We start from the raw sequence: 21,263 nt of genomic DNA, 5'->3' as shown, positions 1-21,263 counted from the left end.
CCGCTGTGCTGAAGCACGTTAGTCCACTTTAGGTAGATGTGTCCTGAGATGAACCTGTGGGGGGGGGGGGGTTGGAATTACTCTGCAAAGGACCTCAGCTCTGCACCTCCCAGAGGTGAAGCCACGACCTTCCGTGCATGCTCTTCATTCACAGGAGCTGGAGTTCGGAATGTAAAATCCCATGATTAGATGCTAGTTTTAGTTATAAAAATGAAACCTGCGCAGGAATATGCATCATGGTTATATCTACTATTAATATCCAGAACTGGGAATTTATTGTCTTTCTTTAAATTCATCAGCAGTTTACTGAGGACCTACAGTGTGCCAAGCACTGTACTGGAATTTGCACAAATAGTCTCTTATTTGATCCTCAGAACCCTGTGATACAATTGTCATTATTTGCCCTTGGCGTACATGGCCTACTAGAAAGGCAGTTGAATGTCGCAGGGAAGGCATCGACTCTGGGAGCCTGACCATCTGATTTTAAATCTCAGCTCTGCCATCCACTAGCTGTGTGACCTCAGGCAGGGCACTTAAGTTCTCTGTGCTTCATTTTCCTTGTCCATAAAATGGGTATAATAATAGCCCTTAAATCATGCATTTGTTATGAGGATTATGTGAGTCAAACTATGTAAAGTGCTCAGAAGAATGTCTGGCATTTAATAATCAGCATATAATTTTTGCCATTATTATTTCTACAACCCAAATAATATTCTTGATTATAGAGTTAAACCTACCAGTTAACACACTCATGGACACCGTCGTGCTCATGGGCCAATCAGAAGATTTATTCTTGAGGGTGTATGGAGGCCAGAGGCATCAGGAGCTCAAACCCTGCATGGCCCAACCATCTTTCTCATTCTAAAGCTACATATTTCATTCCTTGCTCTGGCAAATGCACTCAGAACTGACTACCTTTGATATAGAGGTGAACCAGGGAACAAAAGCTGAGTCTATTCCAAGGATATATTTTTGATTGTCAGTTATGTGCCAGGAACAGTGAGGAGCACGGCAGAGGCACGGGGGCACTGCACCGTAGGCAGTCCCGTTAAGGAAACCATCAGGGATGTCTAGAATTAGAACATAGTGTGAGAGGAGAAGTTAAGAAGACAGTCTTGTTCACCAGGCTACAGGGCTTGAGTTGGCTCTGAAGACAAACAAGGATCACTTGAGTTTGAGGATTCAGAACAGCACGGTCAGGTCTATGCTTTAGAATTATCTTGGCTGTAAGCATGGAAGATGGATTGTAGACCATGGGACCAGAGTGGAGGTGAGGAGGTTAACTGAGAGATTGTTATCATATTTCCAGTGAGAGATTATGAGGCTTTGAACTCGGGGATGATGGTATAAATAAGGAAAATGGTGCATTTATGAGAAGTGTGTGTGTGTGTGTGTGTGTGTGTGTGGGAAACAGTTTTTTAGAACTGGAAACTACATTATAAATCATCTAATCCTTCCTTCCCTCCTTCCCACCATCAACTTTGTTGATTAAAAACTGAAGGTAAATGTCTTGCAAAAGCCTCAGAGAGACAGAAAGGATTAGTGGAAAGAAAAAACAAATTTAATAATTTGACCGGGTTTCTAATCCTCCCTCTGTCCTTCACCTCTTTAAGATTCAGCTACTTATTTTCTGAAATGTAAATGAAACTACCTGTCCTGCCTGCCTCACAGATTGTTGAAGCAATCTGCCTAATGAGATAACATATTTGTAAGCACTTGGTAGCCTGTAAAACATGCTATGCACATAAATTATTATAATTTCTAGGTACTCTGATGCATTTTCCATTCTTTGCATCATGACAAAAGTGAAAAGCATTAGTGAAACTGAAAAAGAGAAAAGCTCTCCGTGGTGCCAGGAAGGAGGGGGCCTCCCCAGATTCTGACGGGCAGATCCATCACCCACCCAGAGGAAAGAACAGGGCTGGTTTCCAGGACCTGAGAAAAGTTGATGACACCGGGCTGCCACGTTCGGGGACATCTGTGCTTCCCACTCCTTGTCTGAAAGTGAGAGATGATGTTCGCTCATGGTCCAAGAGTGAAGAGAAGTCATTTCATTTTAGATAAAAATGAATGAAACATCAGGGCATTGCAAGTCTCCCAGTACATGGTCAAAGCTTGCTAATAGATACCAGGAAGTATTTATAGGTCACACTGAGAAGCAATTCACATTGAGAGTGTCACATTGGCTTCAATCCACTAAAGGATTAGTAGTCAGGAACTTTTTATGTTACATCATATTTTCAACACCTTTGCTTCTCTCTCTTCCTCCCACACCCTCCTTATCTTCGTCTCCATCTGTTTCTCTCTCTTTCCATCTCCATCTCTCTCTCTGTGTCTCATTGTATAGAATATTACATGGCAAAGTATTACCATTTTAGTTAGTAAGTTGAGCCCTGGGTTAATGTAATGAATATAAATGGAAATAGCCTTTTTTGGAGGAAGAGTTATAAAACCAAACTCTCTGATTGCTATCAACCTGGGAAAATGAATTCCTCAGCAAGAAGCAAAACAAAACTAGTGTTCTCATATTTATTTAAGATTGGGAAGTTAAGATTGACTATACCTCTATACTCTATGAAATTTCCCTGAACCAACTACAAGCTCCTATAAAAAAATACAGAATTCTGCAAAGGCGTGCATTAAAAACGCAAAGGGTGATAGGGAAAAAAATGAGATTGGGGCAGACCACTTAAATAAAACTCTGTAGTTAAGCCCAAACAACAACAAAAAATAATAATCTGAGTAAAAATTGCAGCACAAGGAAAAACAAATGATGATAATTCACAGATCCTGAAAAAGCTTTTGATAAAATTCATCCTTCATCTCAATAAAAAAAATACAACAGCAGGGGCAACTGGGTGGCTCAGTCAGTTAAGTGTCCGGCTCTTGATTTTGGCTCAGGTCATGATCTCAAGGTTGTGAGACTGAGCCCTGTGTCAGGTTCTGTGCTGAGTGTGGAGTCTACTTAAGGTTCTCTCTCTCTCCCTCTCATTCTGCCCCTCCCTTCCTTCACTTTCTCTCTCTCTTACAGGAAAAAAAACACAAAAGGAAAAAAATATATATATATATGTATACACACACACACACACACACACACACACACACACACATGCATACACATACACCTCTTAGTCCTAAAGCCAGCATCTTATTAAGGGGGAAATAGAGGCATTTCCATCAAAATTAGTCAACAAAACAAGGATGCCCACCATCTGCACTGCTGTTTAATGTATAGAAGGCATTTGTCAATGCACTAGATGAAAAAATTCAACTAGAGACACAGAAATTAGGGTGGGGGAGAGTGTCATTTTTTTGAGGATGATATGATAATAATTTGAAAAGCCTAGAATATCAAATGATAAAACTACTCAAACAGTGAAATAATTCAATCAGGTAGCAGGATACAAAGGTAATACCCAGAAATGAACAGCCTGCATAGACAGTAAAAGAGAGGACACTTTGGAAGAGAAAAACACATTTTTGATTACTTACGAACATCTTTAAAAAGAGATGTGCAAAACCTGTATGATGAAAACTTTAAAATATTCCTGAAAGTCACAGCAGAAACTGAACTATACAGATATTTCTTTATCTTATGTAGGATGACCCCACAGCATAAAAGTATTAATTCTCCCTGAGTTAACTTATAAATTTGATACACATAAATTTAATGTAAAAATATGAATCTTTATTATGAAACTAGAAAATTTTTTTAAAAGATTTCATTTATTCATTTGACAGAGAGAGAGAGCACACAAGTGGGGGAAACAGCAGAGGGAGAGGGAGAAGCAGGCTCCCCGCTGAGCAAGGAGCCTGATCCGGGACTCAATCCCAGGATTCTGGGATCATGACCTGAGCCAAAGGCAGACAACTTAACTAACTGAGCCACCCAGGTGCCCCGAAACTAGAAAAATCTTAATTGTGAAACCAGACAATCTTTATTATGAAACCAGATATTTTGTTGATACAAAAATTTATATGGAAAAATAACGATGCAAGAATGGCTAAGAAAAGACTGTGAAAGAAAAACTGAGTGGGGCACTAACTCAACCTGTCTTACAAATTAAACATGTATGATTAAAACTGTGTAGTAGTGGCACATGGAACAGTGGAGGAGAGTCAAAGTCCAGAAACAGACAGGAACCTATGGGAATGTAGAATATAATGAAAGTGGCGTCTCAAATCACAAAGACTCTGCTGTAACAATGGCATAACTATTTGGAAATAGAAGTAAAGTAGATGGATATCTTGTATCATGCACAAGAATACATTGCGAGTGGTCTGAGATCTAAATGCAGGCCTTGACACCACGTATAGAGGAAATTCCTTTATAAACTGGATATAATTGGGATGCCTGGGTGGCTCAGTGGGTTAAGCGTCCACCTTCAGCTCAGGTCATGATCCCAGGGTCCTGGGGTCCCGGGATCAGGTTGGCAACAAGCTCCTTGCTCAGCAGGGAGTCTGCTTCTCCCTCTGCCTGCCGCTCCCTCTGCTTGTGTTCTCTCCCCTTCCTGTCTCTCTCTGACAAATAAATAAAACCTTTTTAAAAAATTTAAAAAAATAAACTGGATATAGTTAGGAGAGGGGTTTTTATTGATTTTAAATCCAGAGCCACTAAAAGTGAAGAGTGATAATTTGCCTATACGAACATAAAAAAAAAAAACCCCAACTTTGCACAGCACAAAACACCATAAACAAAGCTAAAGCCAATGATGAACTAGTAAAAAATATTTGCAAAATATATCACAGAGAAAAAATGAACACTGTATATATGTGTGTGTATATGTGCGTATCCCAAAATATATCTAGATGTGCACGTGTAATCTTAAAAATTGAGGGTACAAGGACCCAAAACATGGCAAAAGACATGAATGGACAATTTACCAGGAAAGATAAAAATTAGGTCCTAAATATACAGAAAAAATATTCAACTTCACTCTTGGCGAGAGAAATGCCACATAAAGCTACTCTGAGTTACTTCACCTATCAAAAATTTTAAAAACTTGACAACGTATTTTGTTGGCACGTTAGGGAGCCAGGCACTCTTACGTAGGGGGATAAGTAGAAATGCGAATGGGTACAACCCTGTGGAGGAGAAACTGGCATATCTAACAAAACTGGGAAATTACACTAATGAGACATCTCCAAAAATAACTTTTTAAATACACATACCAAAGGTTACTGATTGCGTCATTGTTTTAAATAGCACGATCTGGGTACAAACTCGATGTCTGGGAGACTGATTAGAAGCAATGATGATACACTTACACAGTGAAGCACTATATCGCTGTTCGAAAAAAAAAAATTGAAGATCTCTGTGAACTGGTATGTTGTGATTTCCAAGATACATGGTAAAGTGAGGAAAAAACAAGGTGCAAAAGGATATCTACTACGTCAGCTTTTGTTTAAGACCATTTAAAGAAAAAGTGAAGTCACAGGAACCAGTGAAGTAGACACTCGCGCTGAAGGAAGGCCCCTCTGTGACATTTTCAACTTTTTTCTGAAATCATATACAGCCAATGCTTTCCCTTTCAAGTATGAGAAAGCTTGCCCCTAGTTGTTACAAATTATAAACGCACTGAGGAAAATCATGTAAGAACCAACGTGATTTCCTCAGTATATTGATATTATTCCCCTTTACTGATAGCATATGAACCAAAAAACACATTGTAGCAGAACAGACTGTATAGTGCTAATAATTAGCACTATTTCAAGGAAATGGGTTCCCCTAAGACCAACAAAGTGAATTAGAAGCCCTGCTCTGCACTTGGTAGTTGTGTGCCATGAGCTCATGACTTAATTTCTCTGAGCCTCCGGTTTGTTTGTTTTTTTGAATCGGTAAAACTGAGATATTAGCAATGCTTACCTCATATGGTTGTTTTGACCATTAACTGAGACAATGCATGTAAATGCCTAGCACACATTCAATAAATAAAAGTACCTATTACCACTGTCTTTGTTAGCATCGTGTCCTTTCTTTGGCTGTGCCACAGCACTGAACTCTGTGTCTACGTCATGCAGACAACACAAGTGCGGGCGCACACACACACACACACGCACACAGACACAAATAGATATGTCCAAACACTATCCAGTCTTGTATCTCACAGCTCCTTCTCCTTTTCTCCAGCTTCATAATATTAAGTTACATTGTACATCAAATTCTTATTTTGATCTTGGGGACTCTGCTCACAAAGTCCTTTCCACTTGAGTGTCCCACTCCCCATTTTTCTAATCCTATGTCAAGTCTAAATATCCCTTTAGCCTTTCCTACATCACTCAGAACCCACTGTGCTTCCATAGTTCATTGGTCTACAGCAGGCTTGAGTATATTGACTTGAAATGTTCTTCAGCTGTTTTCTGTGTTTACATCACTACAGCAACAAGCTTTTAAGCTTTCCGAGAGTGGGAGCCATCATTTATTCCTCTAACATACCCACCACAACACCTGGCAGTGTGTGTCATGTATTGTCCATTACCTTCGAACCTTTATCACACTGAATTGATTTGAAATGTGTCTATGTTTTAAATATGTTTCAAGCAAAAGGGATCAAGTATTACAGAGTGGTTCAGTAAAACTGACTACATATTTATAAAATCCCACCCCTGAGACTTGGTAACAAGGAATTTATGAATTATATTACACAAATTATGCCATCATATAATTTTGTCTATTAACCTCAAGGGGATGTTTTCAGTTGTGGAAATTTTTTGACAGGTTGTCATATTTCAATCCAAGTTATAACAGATTCTGACATTCTAAAAATCTTGATTTAATATGCCAGAAATAGACAGTGACTGTCACTGATGGTCTTGTCTGCGCTGAACTAAATTCATTCCTCAGGGTCATAGCATTGCATCTCAGCAATGAGATTTCAACACTGGTTCTGATCCAGGTCAATGAATAAGATATCATGCACCCAGGCTTTACATAGAAATAATAAATGGATTGTGGTTTTCTCCTCTGGCTATCAGGTTCTTTTTTTCACCTCCACCTCCCAAGAGTGTAAAGAAAAAAACACAACTGCAAAATTCTAGATAGACCTGGGAAGAAATACTTTCTTAATCAAAATATAATTCTCCTTGGAAATCAGGCATAAGTCTAGGGTGCAAAACAAAATAACAACAATAAAATCGTAAGCTGTGTTACATGGTCATTATATTAATATAAATGGAAGAGCATTTCTAACTCAACTAAAGTGTGCTTTACGTGGTAAGCAAAATAATAGCGCCCAAAGACATCCGCGTCTTAATCCCTAGAGCCTGTGAATTGGCAAATATAATTAATTTGAGGACCTTGAGATGGGAAGATTATCCTGGATTATTCAGGTGGGCTCAGGGTAATTAGGCAAAGTGGAAGGAGGAGGCAGAGACAGAGATGTGACTATGGAAGGCTGGTCAGAAAGATGCTATGATGCTACCTTTGAAAATGGAAAAGAGGCCATGAACCGAGGAATGCAGGGAGCCTCTTCAAAGCTGAAAAAGGCAAATCAATGATTCTCCCATAGAGCCTCCAGAAAAGGAAGGAGCTCTGTTTCCACCTTGATTTTAGCCAGTGAGACCTGTGTGGGACCTCGTACACATACAGAACTGTAAGATAATATATGTCCATTGTTTTAAGCAACAGAGTTTGTGGTCATTTGTTATGACAGTAACAAAAAACTATATACTTTATCTGCAACACAGTATAATCTCTATGAAGGCATAACCGTGATGTTAGTGCTCATTTCCAAACCCTAGCACAGTGCCTGATCCGTAACACAGTCTTAGTATATATCCTCTGAATGAAATATTGATAACACCTTTTCTATTTTACCTAATAGTCCTACTATACTATCTATGCCCACTTTCCCAATAATCTGATTCCTTATATTTAGGTATCATCAGCATCTCTTGAACTTTGTAGATAGGGAAATATTTAGTAGCTTGTTGAAAATTATCTAGCTACGGTCAAGGCTTGAGACAAGGTCATCTGACTTTCAGTCCAGTGGCCTTTTCACCATAAGACTGCATGACCACCCAACTGCAGTCTGTATAAGAAAGACGATGGATTGGCCAATCAAAGTCTCTAAACATGCCTCTAAAACAAGCTAACATTCTCTTTCTAATTACACTTGACTTTGAAGATAATTCAAATTAGGAATAAAATGACAACATCACACCTTAAAAGAAATGTCTTGCCATTCCACTTAAAAAATCTCATCATTCAAAGGGAGAAGGTGCCCCAGGTTCTTTCTCCAGTTACAGAGAACAAAGCATTATCTAGCATAGTGGGTCCTGGAATAGGAACTCCTAGACTCGGCAGTATCGTTAGAGGAAACGTGACCACCTGCTTCAGCACTGCTGAAGAACTACCCTGGAAGCCAGAAGTCCACACCAGAGGCAGACGGGCCCACTATCCCAGAATCAGACCTCCATAGTCACTTTGTGCATAGGAATCCTGCTTGGGTCTTCTTTGATACTATCCTGAGCTGTTTTGGTGGCTGTATTAGTATACAGCAATATAACAAATTACCCTAAAATCTGCTGATTTTAAGCAATAATAATCAGTTAACATTTCTCATAGTTTCTGTAGCTCATGAATTCAGTAAGGGCACAGCGGGGATGGCGTGTCTGTTCCACAATATCTGGGACCTCAGCTAGACAACTCAAGAGTCTGGGGGCTGCAGTCATCTGGGGGCTTGACTAGGGCTGGAGGAGCCACTTCTAATGTGGCTCACTCACGTGGCTAGCAAGTCAGAGCTGGATATTGACAAAAGACCTCAGTTCTTTTCTATATGGGCTTCTCTATGGGGTTGCATAGTGGCTTCCTCCAGAGTGAATAATCTAAGAGGTCAAAGTAGAACCTGCAAGACATCTTATGACCTAAAGCCATATATAATCATTTCCACAGTATTCCATTAGTCACATAGGTCAGCCCTGATTCAACATAAAGAGGACTATCCAAAAGCATGAATTTCAGGAAGCAAGGATTACTGGGGGCCGTTTTGGGGGCTGACTATCACATCAACAGAATCAAAGCACTTTACTCTTAGAAAACATCTTAACATGTCCTAGAACCAACAATCCTGCCTACTCTGCAGAAAAAAAAAAGTGATCAAGACTGTGCCTTATCAACCTTAGGTTTCTAAGGGAAACAATCCTTTCTCCTTCCCCAACTCCACGTTCATGCACTCCCTAGGAAGTACTTCCCCTCCTGTGAGGACAATACATAAAATTAATTAGTCAAGATAGGCTAAAAAGGTAAGGGATTGACTGTAACAAACAAAACCCCAGATTCCAGTGGCTTCTTTTAATTAATGTTGCATAGAGCAATGAAAGTCAGTGATTCTGCTGGAAAGGTTTTCCTTGATAAATCAGGAATCCATCTTTGTATATGACCACCATTGTCACTGGGGAAGGGGAAACGAGTGCGGACGATTCATAGTCAGACCCGGAAAGAGTGTACATCATTTATAAGGGAGTTTAGTCACATGGACCCAATATAACTGCGAGGAAGGTTAGGAAATGCAGTCCTCTTTAGTTCCCAGGGGGAGCAAATGGGATTACTGGGAATCTAGACAGCCCACTAATAGTTCTGTGCTACACTGCGTTATCCAAGTTGATCTGCTACTTTGATCTCGAGATTTTTTAAAAATATATCTTAGTTGATCATGTTAATTCTGTTTTCAAACTACTACTCAGGATAAAGACTAAACTCCATAGCAAGGCACGCCATGCCCTTGACCACTGGCCCGAACTTCTCCCGCCACAATTCTAGTCAACCCCCCCCCCCTTTCAGCCTGAATTCTTCCTTCCTTCTGGCCCATTCGATCACATGGGCATGAGCTTCCAACTGGCTCTTAGTTGTGTAATGACTGTAAGCAAGTGCTTTAACCTCTCTCCATCTCAGTTTCATCATTTGTAAAATGCGGAATAATAATATTCACTTCTGAGTTATTGTGAAGATTAAGTGAGAAAATATATATAAAGCACAGCACCTGAAACATAGGAATAACCCATAAACTCTGGCCATTTAGTTAATAATTTTCCTTCCATTTTTCTATGTGGTTAAACCAATGTGCTTGAAGAACAGTAAAATACAAATTTAATTATTATTATTTTTATTAATACAAACTTCCTATTACTTGGAGAGGAAGTGGGAGTGACTGCAAGCTTCGATTTAAGCTCAGTCCTACTTGTTGGATTTAATCCAGGCTTTACCACTTTCCTGCTTGGAAGCTTGGAAAAGTTACTTAAATTTTTTGGAATCTCAGTTTCCAGGCTCGCTAAGTCTGTTAAGTAAAGATAATGAGTATACTCATTTCATAGTATTTTTTGAGGATCAATTGAGAAAATGAATATAAAATGCTTTTGGGTTTCTTGTTCATAATGAATGCTTAATAAATAATAGCTATTATTATTTTACTATTACATTTAATGAATTCCTGCCATGGGCCAAATACCATGCTAGGTATTCCATCCTTAAAATCATTCCTGTTTTAATGCAAAAAAAAGTGAGGCTACCAAAAGTTAAGTAACCGTCCCAAGACCACGCTGCTATTACATTTGTGTTGAGGCATAAAGACAGGAGAGTCTGACTTTGGTATCTGCGTCCTTGCCATTATATTCCTCTATCTCCCAAATTCAATGAACATTTCTCCAAAAATATGTGTTCTCAGTGGCGGGTATTTAAACATAATGAAAGCACATATCCCTGTTATGACTGTGGCAGAACTGGAAACCTGATTTCTACGATGAGAGTGGATGGGACGTGTAGAATACGAACATTCTCCACTGTAGCATGACTTCCAAGGGACCCACCCTGACACATCCCTGAAGACATTGTCCACGATGCCAGGGCAGCTCTCCAGCCCTCCCATAAAGAAGCCAAGGGGCATCATGGGCCCTTTCCAGGTTGGTTGGTATTAGAACTGCTTTAAACAGTAATCCAAGTCTCCTCTAATCTTGTTATTCAAAGAAACTATACTTGCCCTTACCACAGGCTTTGTTTTGCCAGGACCTGTCCCCTAAAACATTTCAAATGAGGACTACCATGCCACCAGCACCCTCATGTGTAAGCCTATCTATCAGTGGCTTTAGCCAGTGAAGAATTTATGTAGTGAAGGCATCATGTATTCCTTAGTATTCATTTAGTTTTGCTTTGTTTATTTGTGCATTTGGGCCTGAATTGGTCAAAACAGATGCTAAGATGTAAAACCCTTTAAAAGGGTCGTCTAGGACATTCCTAAAGATTTACCATTCCAGTAATGTCCTAGGACTTCAGGGTGTTGATTTGTTGTTGGAGGTAAATTGATCAGTAAAAGGTTACCCACCCATTCTTCCCATCCAACTTTAAGTATAACTTCTTCCTTGAAGACTTCTCTGGAAATTCCAAGTATGCAGTGACTGCCTGTGGGCTAGCACTGCTCATTCCACACTTAGGTACATGGTGGCTTTTGCTATTATTCATTCAATCAATACTCACTGAGTACTCAACTCTATTCCAGACAGTGTTCTAGATGTTGAAGAAACAACAACAAGTAAGACAAAATCCCTACCTTCCTGGAACTTAGGCTCTAATGAAAGAGGCAGATGATAAATACCGAGATATTTATAAATGTCAGAAGAAAAAGAAAACTAGATAAAGGCACAATATTTATGGAGAGAGAGGATCATTTTAGTACAGTGATCAGGAAAGGCCTCTATAATGAAGTATCACATAAGCCCAGACCTAAGTAAAGTTAAGCCATGCGAATAAATGGGCAAAGAATGTTCAAAGGAGAGAGAAGAGTCCTGAGATGTCTTCACGCATAGTGTGCTCAGGAAACATAAAGGAACTTAGTCAGTGTGGCTGAAGTCCAGTGAGGGCTAGGGAGAAGAGCAGGAAATAAAGTCAGAAAAAGAGGCAGAGGGAAAAGCAGGAACAACTGCTAGATGTTCCTCTAGAAGTGAAGCTAACCCGTTGGGAGGGCCGAAAGCAGGAACAAGGGATGATAAAATACGTATTTTCAAAGAACCACTCAGATGTATAGACGAAAGATTGGGGTCCAGAGTCACTGGCAACACTGGAAGCTGGAAGACAGGTTAGCAAGTATTATGGTGGTCCATGGAGAAGACAGAGGTTTGCACTAAGTTTGTCCAACACTGTAACTGACATACAACACTGTGTAAGCTTACGGTGTACAGCATAATGACCTACACGTATTGTGAAGTGATTATCACAGTGAATTTAGTTAACATCCATCATTTCATACAGATACTAAAAAAAAAAAAAGAAGAAAAAATGTTTTCTTCCTTCCAATGAGAACTCTTAGAATCTACTCTCTGAACAACTTTCAAATATACGAGCAGCAGTGCTAACTATAGTGATTATGCTGTACATTACACCCCAGTACGTCATCCCCAGTATCTTGTAACTGGAAGTTTGTACCTTTGACCAGCTTCATCCGAGTTCTCCATCCCCATGTTCCACCTCTGAGAACCAAAAATCTGATCTCTTTTTTCTATGAGTTTTGTTTTTTGTTTTTGTTTTCATGTTTCACATGTAAGTGAGGTCATCCAGTATTTGTCTTTCTCTGTCTGACTTATTTCACTTGACATAATGTCCTTGAGGTCCATCCATATTGTCCCAAATGTCAGGATTTCCTTCTTTTTTATGGACGAATAATATTCCACAGCATAAATATACCACATCTTTATCTGTTCATCCTTCAATGGACACTCTGGCTGCTTCCATGTCTTGGCTATTGTAAATAATGATGCTATGAACACGGGGGTACAAACATCTCTTTGACATGGTGTTTTCATTTCCTTCAGATATATTACTAGAAGTGGAATTGCTGGATCCTATGATAGTTTTATTTCTAATTTTTCAAGGAATCTAATATTATTCTTTGACTCTAATATTGCTTACAGTGGCTTATGTGTTTTGCTTCATTTCCAAGTGAGATAATAAGTAATCACTAGCTGAGATGGGACTCCCCAAAAGGGAGATGGGCATGACTGGGAATAAAAGGGAGGGATTGGAACAGCGGCCCCAAATGACATTTCTCAGTAGATCCCAGAGCATTTGGAACAAAGTTATGTGACATACAAAACAGAACTTGGTATGTGCCAGTTGAAAAAATGATGTATACATTTCTAACTAGCACACTGAAAGTTGGGTCAGCGTAACCTTGGGCAGTCTTTCCGCTGCAAGTGTAATTCTTAGTGCATAAAACATCCTTTGGAGGTATGATGGGAGGCTTCATAGATTAGGATAAAAATAGAATATGTGGGGGCGTCTGGGTGGCACAGTCGTTAAGCGTCTGCCTTCGGCTCGGGGCGTGATCCCGGCGCTCTGGGATCGAACCCCACATCAGGCTCCTCCGCTGGGAGCCTGTTTCTTCCTCTCCCACTCCCCCTGCTTGTGTTCCCTCTCTGGCTGGCTGTCTCTCTCTGTCAGATAAATAAATAAAATCTTAAAAAAAAAATAGAATATGTGGTGAGGCCATACAGTAAGGAGTGAGGGTTCCAGAAAGCCAGAATAGTACTGACCTAGGGAAGGAAATATCACTGGAAGTAGTGATTAGAAAACTATACTTTTCAAATGAAAAACAATATCCTTTTTTCCAAGGTATATATATTTTTAGATATATTCTTAAATGGCATCATATAACACAAGCTGGTTGCCTTTTTTTTTTTTTCTCCTGTGCTGGCTCTTCTACTTCTGATGATTTGCCGCTTCCTCTGCTCCTTCTTCTCCCTTCTCCCATCCCCATTACTCCCACCCCGGCAACTACAGTCCCCACGAAGTATCTGTACCTGTGTTAAAACTGCAATTTGTTTCTTTTTAACATTTTTCACTAAGGCCTTATGATCACTTATTAACACATATACATATATATATGTGTGTGTCTGTGTGTTCTGCCTATATGGCATAATATTACTATCTGCATCTTGTTCTGTTATTTGCCATGTACTCATAAAAACTCCTCCAAGCCAACTGGTAAAACTCTTGTTCATTCTTTTTAATGGCTACATAAAATCGCACGGCACGGATGTGCCATAATGTAGTTTGCCATTGTGCTATTTAAAATCAATCTGGTCTTGGTTAAAAAAGTTTCCCTTTCCTCTAGACTGGATATGTGGTCTTCTATAATTTTCTTCTAAAATATTTATTATTTCACTTTAAAAATGTTAAAGCTATTAATTCATGTGAATATTAATTTTGGATATCCGGTGTGGTAGCCATTTGCTCCAACCCTATTTATTAAGTAACCTATCTTTTCTTTCTCAATTGATTATAAGGTGTTTTTTTTAATAGAGTAAATGCTCATATAAGAGTAGTATTTTTTCCTATATTTTTATTCTCTTCTATTGATCTATGCATCTAGTGTTACGTGTTACCACATTTATCTAATTGCTGTGACTACGGAGTGCAGTGTGATGTTGCCTAAAGCACGTCTTCCCTCACTTTGCTGCTTTTCACACTCTTCTTGACTACTGTCATACATTTATTCTTTCTTTAGCTCATTTTGTACAACTCTCCCAAAGCTGAGATTCTAATTGTAATTACATGAAATGCACATGCATTAGAACTTTTCTATGACATCTGACTTCCCACTGAAGACTATGGGTATATTTTTCCATTTGTTCCATCCTTATCCCATTTGTACGTTTTCCGAGTTTTTCTTACTTAGGTTATCCTTAAGTGTTTCACGGTTTGATCTCTGAGATCTTGTCCTACGGCTGCTTTTGCACAGGGGGCACAGCCCTTGCATTGACTTATTTGGGGGTAACTTAGGGGTAATGCAGAGGAGGATCACTTTGGTGGGGACAAATTCGTCCACAACACCTCACAGCACTTCACTGGCTTGATTCTCTCACCAGCTAGCTACTGGGTTTCTGAACACAGAAGGAAAAATTAAGCACTGTTCTCTGTCTTTAGTATCTGCTCTGTTTGCCTTTGATCATAGTCATTTTAATGTTCTAATTATTGTCATTTCGAGTGCATGTACCACGTGTGGTCCTTATTTTTTCACACAGGTGGTTCTCAGGGAATTATGCCAAGTGGGGCTTTTGGGGCATTTTTCTTTAAAGAGTTATTGTGGGGCAGAGAAGGAGTAGGAACACACATACCAAAATTAATAATATTTCCATTGTAAAGAAATTAAGATATTCACCGTAAGAATTTCCTACATATGTAGACTAACTTTAATGGCAAAAATAAAAATTAACTTATTAGCTATGACTCTCAATTTCTATGCATAAATATGTTTTGTTTTTTATTTGCTAGGCACCTGTGCTAATAAAATCCTTGGATTCTGAGTTTGATAGCAGTCTTAATAAAAGTAAGATTATAGAAGCAGCAATAAAACCTATCATGCATGATTAAGTATGGAGGGGCAAATTAATTTGGCACTGCTTTGACAGAAAATTTCCCTTTGTTGTGCTTATATGCCTGTATTTTGTACCAATGGCTTTTGTGATCCCCTAGTTTAATCATGCCTTTAAGGTGATGAGCTACATGCTGGTGACAGAATATCAAACTCGAGATGTTTACTCAGGAAATACCTAGAAGGCGTAGCAGGCACAGGATCCCGAGCTGCCTGTGGCATTCACACAAAAAGGAAGGGGCCTAATGTTTTTCAAAACACTGGATTACTCTATGTTTGAGATATCTTTTTAAGGAAAAATGTTAAATTTAATACTTTCATAGCAGAAGATGGTATGTTTTTACACCTTAAAGTTAAGATTTAGAAAGTAAACTCTATTAAGGGTTAAGGAAGATTGAGAGCAAGTTATACATCCCATGGTTTTCCCCAATGTCCACCTTCTATTCCATGAATGATTTTGAGGTGCAGGGAGAGTTGGAGACAAAGAGATGGCATTTTTCTTTGAGAGACAGTAGGAAATTCAGAACAAGGGCAGAATTTAACCTCTGTCTTATTGAGATGATTAAGAGTATGTGCTTATTAAGAGCATGAAATGTGCTGTTAAATCATTTTTGGAATCCAATAATTTTCAAAGTTTACAGGCATCATGATATAATTATGATAAAATGTTATTAATGAGAGGAGGACAGAAACTTATGTTCATATATAATGTGTAAGGGAGTTACTTAAAGGTCAATTGGTAGAACTACTAGTTACCTGCTTCAGTGCCTTGGCAGTTATGCCATATTTTAGTGTAAAATAAACAATTTCTATATAGGCTTTTGTCTTATCCAAATGTGGTTTTCCTATTTCCTTTCTTATATGCAGTGATCAAAGAAATCTTAGTTGATGTCAGTTCTCAGGAAATGTAAGATACTATCTAGGTTAATGTATGGCCAGTTTCAGCCCAATTTATTTGCGGGAAGATGACAAATCACTTTCTGTGCATTTACACCTGCAATAATACTTTACTTTCACTTTGACATACCTCCATTTGATATCATATCATTTGCATCAATGATATGGGATTATCTTGAATTTCATGGAAGACTTCACTCCCATGAATGGCTCGTATACCCTATATACCATATATACTGCTTCATATTTGAGAAAGAATGATAAATATCTCAGAATAGGAAACATTCTTGATTCAGTAGGTCTGACATGAAGTTCCCATCCTACTCAGTTTTAATTCTAATGAATCGCTTCTTTGGGGGAAGCAGTATCTGCATTTTAATTGGGGGTGAAAAAAGCCTAAGAAAGAATGTCTCGGGGCGCCTGGGTGGCACAGCGGTTAAGCGTCTGCCTTCGGCTCAGGGCGTGATCCCGGCGTTATGGGATCGAGCCCCACATCAGGCTCTTCCGCTATGAGCCTGCTTCTTCCTCTCCCACTCCCCCTGCTTGTGTTCCCTCTCTCGCTGGCTGTCTCTATCTCTGTCGAGTAAATAAATAAAATCTTTAAAAAAAAAAAAAAAGAATGTCTCAGTGTGAGATTGCAAGTACTAGTGAAGTTTAAAACAGGCAACAATTAAGTTCCCTACCTGGCCGTCATATTCTACCTAAGAAAATAATCAAACAAAGCACTAAATTGTACATACCAATCTCCACCTGATGACCAGACCGTGGAATTCACACGGAAATAGTCCAGAACTGGAAATGTCTTTTAAAAAGAAAACTATTCCTAGGAAAGTTCTTCTGGCTCAAAACCTTAGCAAGAACAATAGTCAGTGCTACTATATAGTTCATCATCCAAGCCAGGATGCTTTTGAAAAGTGAAAGAGGGAATATTGTAATTGCACCAGAACATCAGGCAAAACCAGGACTGTCCTAGGCAAACTAAGCCTGTCAATAATGTATTATCAAGAATGAAACTTCCCTGAGTGGGTGTTTTTTTTTTTTACCAATTTGCCCCAAATCTTACATTGGTGCAAGAAATCTTTCTTTTAACATGGTCGTCATTATGCCTCCAAGAATAGTGGATAACATTTATTAAGTACCCTGTGCTCATAGCACACATACATTTTACTTCTGGGATGAGAATTTTACATGCATTATCTCATTTAATCCTCACTTACTACTTTTAACCCTTATTTTACAGTTGAGAAAATTAAAGCACAGAGAAATTAAAATACTGGTGACCATTTCAGTAGCAAAGCCCAGATGTGAATACAGTATGATTCTGTAACCTGTGCCCTGAAGTAATAAATGTTATTCTTTCATCATAGTTGCCTTTAAATATTAGAATCACAATTGTGCATAATTTCTCCTTTCTCCTTTCACTACAGACACTGGTAATCTATCCCTACATGGCCCAGGCATGGCCACAAAATTCTTCTCAACACAACACTCCAAGAAGCAACTATCAATGTTCAGATCTTCCTATAGACCTTGAACTAGTCCAGATCCTTACTTTTACAAATGGGAAAACTGAAGCCCCATTGTTCTTTCTGAGACTGACACAGTTACTATCCACCCAGCATCATTATCTTCCCTCTTTTTCCTGCCACCGAAACCTCAGTTGTGTTCAACTCCTAGGTGGCCACATGTAACAGAAGAGGCTAGGCTTTCTCTAGGCCCAGGACATAAATTTGGATTAGTCCAAGCTGATCACCATGATGTCAGCATTCCCTTATCAGTGGTCAACTTGGGAATGAATATGAGACACAATTCTGGCCCACGAGATGGGAGATTATTAGCTACTGTTAACTAGGAAGAAGTAACTCTGGAAAACATTTTTCTTGAAGAAGAAACACATGAGAAGATACAGTCCATTCTCTTCTTCCTACCGTGGGATACTATATAATCCTTGGGGAAAGGTATCATTTAGGATCTTGTTAGCCATGAAACACACGTCTGAAGCCAACAGTTACTATATCATGTGGTTGGCCAAAAATACTTTGTTCATTTTCTAGTGCTATATGACAAATTCCCCCCAAATTCAGCAGCTTAATACAACACGTATTCATTACCTGTTTCCGTGAGTCAAGATTCTAGGTATGGTGTAGCTGGATCTTTTACTCATGGTCTCACAAGGCTGTAATCAAGTCATTGGTCAGGATACATTTTCACTTGGACTCTCAACTGAAGGAGAATCTACGTCTAAGCTCATTCACAACATGGGCAGAACTCATTTCCTTGCATTTGTATGCCTGAGGGTTCCGATTTTTTTTTCTGACTGTTGGCTCGAGGCCACCCTCAGGTTTTACAGGCTGTCCACAGTTCCTAGAGGCCAGCTGCAATTCCTTGATACATGGGCTTCCCTAACATGCCTACTTCATTAAGGCCTCAAGGACTTTGTGTTTTCTGGAACTATTTGTGGGAAAGAGAAGGAGCACAGTGATTTTCCAAAAGTAAAAATAAATATGGGAGCCTGGCTTCAAAAGTGACCGGATGGTTTAACTCAGTGGTGAATGAGCCACCGTGGACAAACCCGGTAATGAGTATAGGGAGAATTTTCTCTCTTCTTCTGTGGTCACCTATAAAGAGTAGAAAGGGAGAACTGGATCCAGAAGAGGCACAGGATAAACCTTCATATATTCATTTGTGCATACGTTCGTTCATTCCTACATTCATCCAACAGATATTAAGGGAGCACAGAATATAGGATAAGAGCTCGGGCAGATGCAAAGATGAATCATACACAATACACAACCTAATGGGAGCAGGGAGAAGCAAGAAATACAAGTAACTATAAAATAATACAGAAACGATTAAGCGCCATAAAAGATGAGCGTGCCTTGGCAAGGACCAATGCCTGATTTCACTACCACTAAATGCTAAGCCTGCCTAGAGGTAAAAGAGCCTTCGTCCAGCAAGAACCAAAAGGTAAATTAGTACATTCAAAAACAGGGAGGGAGAGCGTTCCAGGTGAAAGAACAGGTAAACAAAGGGAAGAAGGAGGAAAGTGTTGAGCGTATGAGGATATGCGCAAGTGAGAACTTATGGTACATTGTGACAGGAAAACAGCACAGAAAGCTCACAGGGTTAAAATGAGGAGGACTGCAAAGGCAGTGAGCAGAAAGACAATGTGCCAGAATCCATTCCATTCATACAGGACTCTTTTCATGAGACCGCAACTCACTTATGCCACCTCAGGATGATTTATAAGAGTTAGTGCAACCGGCAGATGGAGAGGTTTCTGGATTCAGTATGAGTTTAAATAAAAAGGATAAAGTACTGGAGTTTGCATTATCACGATTACCAACAAATAAAAGAAATATTAAAGTCATTCACAAGGAAGCATCTTAAATGTAGTGATGTGATACATGATGGCTGCCCTGGTGAAGCAAAGCTACACCTAGAAATGGAATCCTTTACGTTCTCCCATTTTTTCCCCTTCCCTGTATGTCTCTCTGAAACTTCAGTCATCTGCTGGACTCATGGACACCTTTCAGTTCTTCGATATCTTCTCTCAGAAGCATCTCATTCCAGAAAAAGACAAATATCTCATGGTAATTTTTCTCTTAAAAGGATACAATCTTAAGACATAGCAGAACTGTAACGGTGGTAATTGTGGACATGAACCAAGAGCTAAAGCTTCACTGCTTCGCTCGGGGCACTGAGCTTGGCTCTCAGTGTGACCTCTAAGACAGGGATCCTAAAACCTCTGGACACTGTTCACCAGGGTCTCCGTGCTTCATAGGTGTAATCTGCTTGGCAGTTAAAATGCACTCACATGCTCTGTACCTCTTCCCTCCTCCAAGGTTATTTAACATTCACCAACTCAGATCTGGTAGCTTTTTTGGGATTTTAAAAAAGAAGAGTGTTGAAGGTCTGTGTGTGTATAGTTCTCTGTGTCTCGTCCTATGTAATGCTGTAGTCAACAAATTACGCGAAGGCGTAGGAGTCCACGTGTGACTCTCGGCAGAGCAAATCATTGGATTTGTAAGCATGTGCATGGATCTCTGGCATAGTTTCTTGTGTATGCTTTTTGGATGAATTTTTTTTCCCCTGCCCTTCTGTTTCTTCCTGAAAACTCACTATCCCGCTCTTATGGACTCACATTCTAGAACAGAATACAATCTTCACAGAGATTATCGTTAATGTTGGATCCAGCAATAAACACTATTCCACTGAGACCCAATATGGAGTCTGTTAATGAAGGAAGAGATGAGTTTTATTCTCATGTCATTTTCAAAAATATAGATAGTCTCATGCTAGACTAAATAAGAAAGCAAACATTCTGCAGCTCAAGTTTTAACCCCTAGTATGAGAGATTGAAGTGGGAGCACTGAGTCTACAGTGTTTGGCAAACAGTAGAGAATAAATGAATGAATGAGGTTTAGATTTATTTTTTGACTTTTCATAGTTGATATCTGCAAGCATACCAGGATACTAATACCAATGTTTTAATGAAGTCTTGAACAGGAAAAATATGACACTACTTTCATTTTTTAAAAGATTTATTTATTTATTTATGAGAGAGAGAGTGCATGTGCACATAAGCAGGGGGAGAGCCAGAGGGAGAAAGAGAGACTCTCAAGCAGACTCCCCACTGAGCCCTGAGCACAAGGTGGGGCTCAATCTCACCACCCTGAGATCATAACCTGAGCTGAAATTAAGAGCCAGACACTTAACTGACTGAGCCACCCAGGCACCCCTGGCACCACCTCCATTCTGAAGAACACATTTGTCAATCTGCACCTTTGATTTAAAGACAGTCAATTAGCTCTGTGTCAGGCCCTGTTTAGGAACTGGAAATACAGGAGCTAAATATGATACTTCAAATCTCTTCCCTTAAAGACAGTTTGTGTGTGAAATAGTGGGGGACAGCAGGTGTGTACAACATATGTGTCAAACATTCAAAAAGACAAACCAACACACAAAATCATTTGCTATTAGGGAAATGAAGACCACAACAACAGA

This window comes from Ursus maritimus, unplaced genomic scaffold (genome assembly GCF_017311325.1).
Source record: "Ursus maritimus isolate PB19 unplaced genomic scaffold, ASM1731132v1 scaffold_29, whole genome shotgun sequence".
NCBI lineage: Eukaryota > Metazoa > Chordata > Mammalia > Carnivora > Ursidae > Ursus > Ursus maritimus.
Note: the sequence above shows the minus strand (reverse complement) of the source record.